This window comes from Lipotes vexillifer, unplaced genomic scaffold (genome assembly GCF_000442215.2).
Source record: "Lipotes vexillifer unplaced genomic scaffold, Lipotes_vexillifer_v1.1 scaffold99, whole genome shotgun sequence".
Classification (NCBI taxonomy): Eukaryota; Metazoa; Chordata; class Mammalia; order Artiodactyla; family Lipotidae; genus Lipotes; species Lipotes vexillifer.
This window is the reverse complement of record NW_006793908.1, coordinates 612,999-624,332: the sequence shown is the minus strand read 5'-3', so window position 1 is coordinate 624,332 and position 11,334 is coordinate 612,999. Positions and strand designations below refer to the sequence as shown.

Genomic DNA, 11,334 nt, shown 5'->3' with positions numbered 1-11,334 from the left:
GTCCCCTGCATCGGCAGGCGGACTCTCAACCACTGCGCCACCAGGGAAGCCCTGTATTTATTTTTTTACCTCCCCCCATATTTAAGCTACTAAACACGGACATTGCAAACAAGATGAAATAATTTCTGAAGGAATGCAATGAAACTTCTAGTGTCAGCTCCCTTCCTGTTCTAGGTCTCCCTCAAAACACCCCAACTCTTCCTCCAATTTTAATAAGGAAAAGTCTTCCAGTTCATTGCAATACTTAATATCCTGAGAGAACAGGAATTGGAAACCGATGAATCTTCTCAGGCCACATCTCAGCCAAAGTCAACAGACTCCAAACCCCTCTCGTAGGCAGTCGCTGTTTACAGTACATCTAACCGGAAGGAGACGGGGTTTCAGATTACTGGAAAGCTCTTGCCATGGTTTTCCCAACTCTTGACAAGCTCTGAGTCTTGTCTATGAAGGACAATATCATGCTTTCCCTGTCAACAAATCCTTCCCCAATCTATTTCTACTCCTCTCTCTCAAATCCTGTCTGAAGTAGCCAGGACACAGGGTAAATGATCAAAGTTTACCTACCTGTTGTGGGTAAAACTGTCCACCTACTTGAGGCCTGGCTGACCCTCCTGAGGAGGGTGGTGGTGGCCTAAGTAAGACACCAGCAAGATCTCATTAAATCAGTAATGGTGGCCCCCAAAGAGCCAACGCCCAAGCCTGAAGCTGGCTGGCTTTATGATCCTCCCTAACACCCTCAAAGACCCATCTGAGCACGTAAAGGCCTAGGTGACAGGAGTGCATTTTAGACCTGCATTCCTGAACCACACTGTTATGGGCTGAAGTGTGTCCCCCACCCCCTTCAAAATCCATATGTTGAAGTCCTAACCCCTAGGAACTCAAAGTGTGACTATATTTGGAGAGAGGGCCTTTAAAGAGGTGATACAGGTAAAATGAGGTCATATGGGTGGCCCTAATCCAATACGACTGTTTCCTTCTAAGAAGATACTAGGATTTAGACAACGACAGAGGGCAGACCATGTGAAGACACAGAGAAAAGACGGCCATCTACAAGCCAAGGAAAGACGCCTCAGAAGAAACCAACCCCGCCGACCTTGATCTCAGGCACTGAACCTCTGGAACTGTGAGAAAATTAATTTCTGTGGTTTAAACCACCCAGTCTGTGGTACTGGGTTACGGCAGCCCCAGCAAACTATATATGCACACTATTCGAGTCACTCCAAACTCCAAGTCGCTCCCCGTCACCCACTCTTGGCAGGGCACAGGCAGACTGGTTTCCCCTCTGAAGCAGTCAAACACTGGGCACATACAGCAGGGCATCTGGGCACAAAAGTCATGATCAGACAGGTACTGAGTGCTTGAGTCAATGGAGACTTTTGTCATTGGGACTGGGAGCCCAGGACAAAACTATTTATGTTTGCGTAGTTAATTACAAAGGTGATATGTAGAATTTTTCCTCCTGGAAATGAATGGAATTCAAATGCAGTCACACCCCTCCACGGACAGGTGCCAAGGCCCAGCTCCAATACCTCGGTTTTAGCCCAAACATGCTATGGTGAGTTTTTCCCATATGCAATAATAAAGAATTGTGTTAAACAGTTCCTTACAGCACACTGCAGGGGTAGGATTTCTGCCCAAACAACCCTCCTACTACAGGAAGAGAGGAGGCGGCTCTGGGGGAAAAGCAGGAGAGAGGGAGCCTTAACAAAAGGGCAAAAGACGTCATCCAGGGAATGAGAACGTCAACTCTTCACGGCAGTGAGGTGATGAGTAAGCTTATTTCAGGGGGTGCCAGGAGTTCTCAGAGTCCTATGATTAGGTGAGGAGACTCCAAGCCATGCAAGTTTCCCAGAGGCTCTGGGGCTTCAAGAATTACTTAAAGGCCAAGAAATAAGGAGAGAATATTTCCATTGGGCGCTGCGGAAGCAAAGGCAGGCAGGGGTGGGCTCAATGGGCTCAAAGCCTGGTACGATGCTGGGCACCTAAGTACCATAACAAAACAGCTGGCATTTACGAGGCAACCGCTGAGCCAAGCACTGTGTAAGCACACTTCCCACACCGGCTCACTGAAACCTCACAACAACCATAGGAGGGAGAACTATCATTACCCCCACCATTCAACACATGAAAATAAGACCAGAATATAACCTCTGCAAAAGCCTGAGTTTTTTCTCTATCTTGTTCACTAACATATTCCTAGCGCCTACAACAGTGGCTGGCACATAGCAGGCACACAGTATTTATTAGGTGAATTAATGAAAACAGAGATTACAGGTCAATGTCACAGAAGGAGCAGGCCCAGGATTTGAACCCATGCTGTCGGTGCCAGATCCCATGCTCTCAGCTTCTGCTCTGCCACACACGATGGAGAAAGCTCGCTAAAGAGCTGGGGAGATCACCTGATGTGAAGACAGCTTGGTCCACTGCACTTTTCAGCGTCTACACCTTCTGCTCCTTAGCACAGGCAATGGTACTCATTGGTACACCCAGAGTACACAGCAAGGTCAACCAAGGGGCCAGGGCCCACAGATGATCGGAAAAAGGGGCAGCCAAGAACGTGCCCTTCCCTCATACCTGTGACACTCCCTGAGGCCTCACATACCAACTTGTGTCATATCCAGTAACTCACCTGAGTGTCGAACGGGGAGCTGGAGGGAAAGTGGCTGGAAGGAGATTGATTCATCTGACTCACCAGGAATATGTTCAATAGAGCTGGTACCATCTACGACAGAACTTCCCAAAGTACGCTGAGCATCCAACTTCGCAGTGTACAAAATCATCTTACATGGCACATAAATACACATTAGAACTGATATATTGATCTCTGAGGTTACTTTCTATATTGACCAAAGTATACTGGTACTTTATCTATGGCCAAATTATAAAATACCCTTTTCAAACAAAGAGAGGCCTTTCAAAAAGAACAGTACTCCCATTTATGTAAACACATGAGGTAAACAACAGGTGTTGCTTTATGTGACAGAAAATCATCATGGAAGTACGTGAGTGACTGAAGTTTGGGAACTGCGGTTTCCTGGAACTTTCTAAGTTCTCTGTGTCAAATGTTCCCATCCCTGCACCCTCACGCGTCCACCCAGACATGCCACAGACCAAAAGGAAGAGAATTTCCAGAGACTAAATTTTTGAATTTCCTTCAAAATTTCTTAATAAATGACTACACATGAGAGACACAGACAGTGACAGAGAGACTGAGAGAGACAAAGACAGAAAAAGAGAGAGAAAGAGAGCACAGACACAAACACAAAAGGCATGTTCATTAAGATATTATGAAGTTAACAACAGGGCTTGAGCTGGGGCTAAAGCCCTGCCCTCTGCTTGGGGAGAGCTGTAACACAGAGCTCCTTTTGATACCATCCTGAATTCCACACCGATTCTTTCGGCTATTATTTTATTGCATGGTAGCTGAGCTCAGCCCTGTCCAAAGACTCGTACTGAGGTCTCCGGGACCTGTTCCAACAACAACACACAATGAGGCCTTCTCTCTCTGATAAAGCCAGGAGCCCCTCCCTCTGTGATCTGCCCCCCTGCTCCTCCCAGACAAAAGTAAAGTCCCATTTTGAGAAGAATTCTGCCAGCCGCATGCGGCCTTCTCCCCCTCACCTTCCCTGTTGGGGATAATCAAGTTTCAGGTCGGCTGTGGGTGGGAGGACAAGCTGAGCTCCAGGACGGAACCTAGGAGTCTGGCCAGTTCCTGGGAGAGAAGAATGCCTTCAAGGCCATGTAAGGAAAAGCTGAAAGGGAAGCAATGGTACCACCACCTGCTCTAATCCAACATGAGCGCCGCAAGAGCAGGGGCTTGTCTGACTCCAAAGTCAAACGTAATCAGTGACTGGTGCCCACGAGGTGCACGGTAAACACGTGTTATGAATCAATCAGTCAGTCAAGGAGTGAATGAGTGAGTGAACAGATGGATGGATGGATGGAAGGATGGATGGATGGCCGCAGCAGTGCTGGAAGGAGTAAGTGAAGAAGTATGTATGACTGTAAGATTATTTTCTCCCTTTCTCCTTGAGAACTAGCATCTGTATAAACAGGAGACCCCAAAGGGCTACTTTCCCCTTTTCACAGCCACCCACAGCAGGTGGTGGATTAACAGCAGGACCTTTGACCCCTGAACCAATTGGGCTTACAGCAGAACGCAGCAAACCGAATGCAACTTTGACTTTCTCCAGGACATGCTTAGACACTCCCAACTTGTGTCTTGATCTCTGGACCAAGGAAGAGAAGCGCAATTCTGAGAATGATAATGACTTGCACCAACAGACTTGACTCCTCCTTCTGAAAAGTTCAAAGTCCTTCACACCCTGGCTTCTCTCGAGGGACTTTTATTTAGAGAACATAATTTTTTTCCTTTCCTTTTCCTCTTTCTCTCTTTGCTTATCTGCATTTTCTAATCATTTTACAATGAACATAGATTGCTTGAATTATAAAAATGTCTAACACAGACTGATGAAACACACAAATAAGACCATTCAAAAAGGACACTGAAAGTGCATATTTTATAGAGTTTCACTTGAACGTTTCTACATTACAAAATTTAACACTGCCATGTCATGCAATTGCACTCAACTAAGTCCTCTGAAAAGCAAATTGTAAATTTCTGATAAAAATCAAAGCTCATGACTTAAAATCAGAACACCCGGTCATACAGGCACTACTTATCTTATAAAAGGGGCAACTATCTGCCAGGCGAAGTGCCAGAGAATTAGACAAGTACAAGGACACAAGCTTAATAAGTAACGTGCTATATATGGTTAAAACATATGTTCTAATTCATCCACGGTAAGAAAAGCTGTGCAGCAACCCTTTCCTGGGGCAGAAACCTCCAGAAGCCAACAGGGGCCAGGGTACCCTCTGCAGTGATAGAAGAGCTTTCCTTTCTTCGTGGGGCTGGTTGGTCCATTTTGGGGCCCAACCCTGGTCCCAAACAGATGGACCATGCTCTAAGCAGCTCGTAACCACCGGCTAAGAAGGGCCTCCATTTCTGCCCAGTCCTCGGACCTCACTGTCAATGGCCAGTCTGTCCCACAAAGTGGTGACAAGGAAAGCAGCTGATCTAGCCATCAAAAGACCTAATTTCGAGGTCCAGTTCTAGCCAGACCCTGCACAACTCAACGACTGCATGCCTTCCTTGGTCACTCCGTTTTACCAAAAGTTAGTAACATCAGCTATATCTCACAGGCTGTTGAGCATAAAAACCAAGGCAAATGTTAAATTGGGAGGGGGAAGAAAGGGAAGGGAAGGGAGAAATTATTTAAGAACCACTAAGCAAAATTTGATACCAATTAGATGGATGGGATTCCACCACCTCACTATGGCTGAAGTGTAACAAGCAAAAAAGAGATTCAACGCTGTTGTTCGGTCCAGTGTTTACCTAAAATACAGAATTCTTAAACTGGAAACTAGAAGAGAAATGGATAGAACTTTGCAATTTCTCATTTTCTAGCCGCAGGAAATGGCAAAGTATTTAAACTGTGGCCTGTAAGAACTACATGAAGACAGCGGATAAGAAGCCCCTGGTTCCCAAGGGCAGGCAAGGGGGGAGCCACTTGCACATGGCCCAGGAGAACCCTCTGTCCCGCAGACACCCATGAGCACCGGGGCAGGCGCTCACATCCTATCCTCAGCCCCAGGAGCCAGGGCTGCACCTCGGGTGTGAACTTGAACGTTCTGGGGATGTATCAACAAAAGGGGTGAGGAGGGCAGTCAGGGTAAAGACTTCCCAAGGCTGAATCAATAGAGCCTATCTGTAGACAGAGGGGCAGCAAACAGAGTACGTCAGACACACCGGAGCTGCGTGGGCTGCCGCAGGGAGAACTTGCTAAGCATGGCCCACGGCAGCCAACCTCAGCAAACTTTTCACACACGAGACCTCCACAGTGAAGGGGGACCAAAGTGCTGGGCCTCTGGAAATGAGATTTGAGGTAGAAACGGCTGAACGGAGGGGCCTGGGTTTTTAAGAGAACAGGCTGGGTTTGAATCCCGGCTCTTCATCTCTCATGCAGTGGCAAGTTAAATGAACAAGTTACTAAGCATTCCTGACCGGAAGCTGCTTCACACAAAAATGGAATAAACACACCTCTCTAACACAACTGTTGCTAGGGTCAAATTACACCATGCCTGAGCGCACTTATTAGCACTGTGCTGGGCTCCATGCATTGCATTCTTGTTAATTTCATGCGTCAAACCGACACTTTTGTGATTAATTGGAAAAAATGGCTATGTGTACTTAAGGATCATGTTACAGAAAAATTCTACTGCTTGACCCCAGGCTAGAGTGTAGATACTGGAGAGCAAGACTGGGGGCGCCCCTCCCCCTCAGGACCCAGGGCTGCTATTCTGTCCCACAGCTCTCACCACAGTTCTGCTTCTACAGAGCCTCCAGCCTCAGCAGAAGATGCAAAGAAAACAACCGCCTACCCTGAAGAGAATCTAATGTCGGGTAGCCCCAAATATGCCTGAGAAATCCATCCTGAGCTTAGCCTGGCTTCCTCACACTACCAGAGAGACTGAAGACGGCATGAGCCCATCCACTGCATATATTTACAGAGTCAGACGGCTAAGGAAGGAAGGGGGTGACGTGCTTGGGAGAGTCCTTTCTTGGTTTCTCTAATCTATTTTGGTCTCACCCAGGCATCACTCCAGATGCCCACAATCCACAATTATATAAGAAGATCAGGAAGGAGGCAAAACACAAGGGCCACCATGCATGCCAACAACCTCTTTGCCAAAACCTTCTCTGGAAAAGTTGTTCCCAGATTCAACAACCAGACACAAAGACCGCATATTGTATATATATGACTCCATTTCTATGAAATGTCCAGAAAAGACCAGCATACAGAAAACAGATCAGTGGTTGCCTACAAATGAGAGCAGGATTGACTACAAATGGGCAAGAGTGACATTTTTCATAATAATAAAAAAAAAAGTCCCTGCTCAATTCTATGCTTAATATGATGTTTGGCAGAATTCAATGAGTTTCTATTTGGTGAGGGAGCCACTGAGTGAGTGGTGCGTGAATGAATGAACAAATGAAAACTAATTTCCCAGAAGCCCTCTCTAGTAACCTGAACCACATACTTCATTCACTCCTGTCAGCCTCAGCAAGTTATGTGTAATAGTTATATAACAATGAATTGTGTTACACATATGTGTGCGTATGTGTGTATGTATATGTGTGTACCTATATCATCTAAATCTGTGGATTAGGTTGAACTATATGAAATTGTCGTTTTTGTAGGTCAAAAATGGTCGGTAGAATATTGGTAATTTCATGTGATTCAACCTATACATGCAATTTTTGATGTAGGAGACAAGAGAGAACAGAGAGGCATTTAAGTCAGATCAACCTATGTGTGGCTCCGGGCTCCATCCCATTCTCGAAGCTTCAATTTCCTCTGGCAGAAAAGTGGGGATAATCACAGGACCTTGCTCCTAGGGAAGCTGTGAGGATTACTGGGACAATGCATGGAAAGCACCTACCAGTGTTGAGGCAAAGTCACCAAGGAAGTGCTCGGTAAATTACAGCAATTATTGGTACATGCTGATCCTATCTCTCTATGAAACTATATATTCCTCAGTTACCAAGGACTGGGATTTTTTGTATTCCTGTGTTCCCTAGACCTGCAGACAAAGGATGCTCATTGCTGGAGTCCTGCCCAGGGAAAGCTTCCAAATGGCTCCTGAAGCCTGAGAACACAGCTTCCTGGATGCCACCAGAGTCCCTGCCTGCGGACCCCCAACTCCTCCAAGGTGAACCGCAAACGTCGCTGCAGGACTCTTGCGATTCCATTCCCAACATCCTCCTCACCACAAGTTCAGCAATACCATGCAGTAGAGGAAATGCCATCAGAGATATTTCCTTCTGGCTTATTTCTCAATAAAGACGTCCGGCTGCTATGCAACGAGCGTTTTAGTGGATGATGGGTTTCTACTGGCAACAACAAAGGATGGTGGCTGCAGGGGAGATGCAAATAAAATTCTATCCCTATATCCTATTCAAAATTCCTCAACTCATTTGTAGTAATCATAAAGTTAGACAATGATTCCAAACAGGGGAAACAGTGGGATTAAATTAGGGTTGCCAGATTTCGCAAATAAAAATACAAGACAACCAGTTAATTTTTTTTTTTTTTTTGCGGTACGCCGGCCTCACTGTTGTGGCCTCTCCGGCTGCGGAGCACAGGCTCCAGACGTGCAGGCCCAGCGGCCATGGCTCACGGGCCCAGCCGCTCCACAGTATGTGGGATCTTCCTGGACCGGGGCACAAACCCATGTCCCCTGCATCGGCAGGCGGACTCTCAACCACTGCGCCACCAGGGAAGCCCCAACCAGTTAAATTTAAGGTAAATGGCAAATATTAGGGACTGACCCGACATTACAAAATTTTCATTGTTTATCTGAAATTCCAGTTTAACTGGGTATCCTGTATTTCATCTGGTAACTCTAGATTAAATTGGTACCACAGAACTACTTTATTTCTCTGACACAGGAGAATGCATCTTCAATTCAATTAATTGTTCTTTAACCACAGAAAAACTATGCAGGCCAGAAAGATAAGGTTCCCAAATTTAGTGAGAATCTCTGTATGAAGCTGGATTAAGGGGTCTATACAAGCCACCGTTTACTGAGGTTGTAACCAGCACTTTGCTAAGCACTTTATATGCACTATTAGCTCACTGAATCCTCAAATTGGCCCTATGAGGGAGAAGCATGTACTATTATCTCTATCTTACAGGTGAGGAAACTGAGGCTTAGGGGAGACAGAATCAAACCCCAGTTTGGGCCTCTCAATTTGAACCTAAAAATTATTAAGTCTCAAGGCCTCTCACCAGAGTCCCAGACTCCGCCTACAATCTATCAGGTGTCCCTGAGCTAATTCCACATTTCCAATGCTCTGGTAAGTGAATTATATCTCAATAAAAGCTGTTAAAAAATGTTTATCCAATATCTATTTCTCTATCAATAAAACTGAGAAACTTCAATCCACAAAACACTCTAAAGCCACTTCGGTTGATGATTATAATTGCTTTTCCTCTCTGCCATTCTACCGCCAGATCTCAGCAATTTCACTTCTAATGAGCCTTTCCTCTAAAATTAAGGACAGAAAAAACAAAAAGGTGACCAAACCTTAAACAAGTTAAATCCTTCTGACTGGATACAACTCTGTAAAGGATGCTCTGAAAATAAGACTAGAATCAAAATGAAATTTGAAACATGTCAACTCAACACATCCATTTGTCTCCATCATCACCAGTGATCATAGGGCTGGGCTACAATTGAGAAAACTGTAGCCATTACTGTAAAAAAGAAAATTCCCTGGGGACTTTCCTGGTGGTGCAGTGGTTGAGAATCTGCCTGCTGATGCAGGGGACATGGGTTTGAGCCCTGGTCCGGGAAGATCCCACATGCCACAGAGCAACTAAGCCCGTGTGCCACAACTACTGAGCACACGAGCCACAACTTCTGAGCCCATGTGCCACAACTACTGAGCCCAAGTGCCACAACTGCTGAGCCCAAGTGCCACAACTACTGAGCCCACATGCCTCGAGCTCATGCTCCGCAACAACAGAAGCCACCTCAATGAGAAGCCCGTGCACCACAACGAAGAGTAGCAGCTATAAATAAATAAATAAATAACATTTAAAAAAAAGAAAATTCCCTGGACATTCATTGAAAACAAAGGCCTCATTCTTACAGCAGGTACCACAGAACAGTTTTTCTCATCCCAAGGCTCACAGTCTCTAGAGCTGCCAGGGGTTTAAGAGGGAACAGATCCTCTATGACGTTCTTCTTTTCAGTCCAGTTTTTATCCACTTTCTCCAAGGTTACTGAATCTGACCCACGCCCACTCTAGTCTCACCAGACTGAAGGCCACTGCTTATATGGATAGTCTAACCAATGGCTGGCATTACAGATGAGCATGAATGGCATGGATTTAAATCATTTTTAAAGAATGCAGTGTTTCCCTGAGACGTGTGGGCTATACTCTAACCACCAGAGTTCAGGACAAGGCCTTTCCATCCTTATTCCCTATAAGGAAAACAGTTGGGTATGGTGACATTCTTCAAACACGGGAGTAGACAAAAGCGGGGGGGATTTCTTCATCATATTTGCCTTTCGGAGGCAATATATCTCCTTGGTAACAATTCTAAAAAAGAAAAAGGGGGGGGAAAAAAAAAAAAAAGCCTCTACTAAATCTTATACCTTAGCAGGCAGCCTAGAAAATATGCCTGTGATTCAGGCAAGATACCCATTCCTTTTTCTCAAAGGATGCTTAGTTTGTTTCCTTTTGTTTGTTTTTATCAAAAAAGGGCATCTAATATCTTTCCATGTGGATCTCCTGGCTTTCCTCACCTATGAAATGGAGATGGTGGCAAGGGTGATAGCATCACTACCTTCTAAGGTTGTTTTGAGGATTCACTGAGAGCGTGTACAGGATTTACAAGAAGTCTGCCACGCAGGGTGTCATCGATACATATTAGTTAGGACTGTCACTATTCCCCAGCACAGCACTAGGAGCATGGATGTTAGCTTAGAGATGACAGGAGGCAGAACTGTATGGTGTGTAAGACATGATTCAAAGGTTCCTGCGGAAATTCCCCAGCTCAAGACCAAAGACGTGAATTAAAGCCATGTCAAAACAATTTTAAAAACAAAGAAAAAGCAATCAGCCCTGGGCCCCAACCAACAACCACACAATTAAAGGTGCCTCAAGCACAGGAAACAGCACCTACAGTGAGCTGATGACTGAACCACACATACAAACACACACATTCCACCTGGAGCCTGTCTGTGCCCTGATGCTCCTCATAGGATGGGGAGGTCTGGACACTTGTTTTTGTTGTTGTTGGTTTTTTTTATTTTCATTTTGGCCACGCCACGTGGGTTGTGGGATCTCAGTTTCCCAACCAGGGATTGAACCCAAGCCCCCACAGTGAAAGTGCCAAATCCTAACCACTGGACTGCCAGGGAACTCCCTAGACACTTGCTTAGACTGGAACAAGAAATAAGCCTGGCTCATCAACTCGACCCCCGCTTTCCTCTCACTCTGATGCCAAGACCTTCCAGCAGACAGACACCACACGACTAGGAGGTTCCAAGCACATGTGAGCACTGGAAACACGCTGCTGGGTTCCCAAGAAGAACTGCAGAAAGTCAGGAAATCACTGCACTACCACCACAAGCAGGTCTATTAACGAAGCACAAATAATGGGATTAGACAAGAAAAGAGAAAAAGAGCTTGGCCTTCTGAAGGTAGTTCAATGGAAGAGAAGCCCAAAATAAAGGGCCGAGGAGCGGGGCGGGGGGGGG

The 11,334-nt window shown here is 45.7% G+C and overlaps 1 protein-coding gene across 2 annotated transcripts in view; it reads right to left on the bottom strand.

Moving 5' to 3' along the window:
• ARHGAP26 (Rho GTPase activating protein 26) overlaps nucleotides 1–11,334 on the bottom strand; it is a 518,529-nt gene that overhangs the window by 477,476 nt on the left and 29,719 nt on the right. The window lies entirely within an intron of this gene.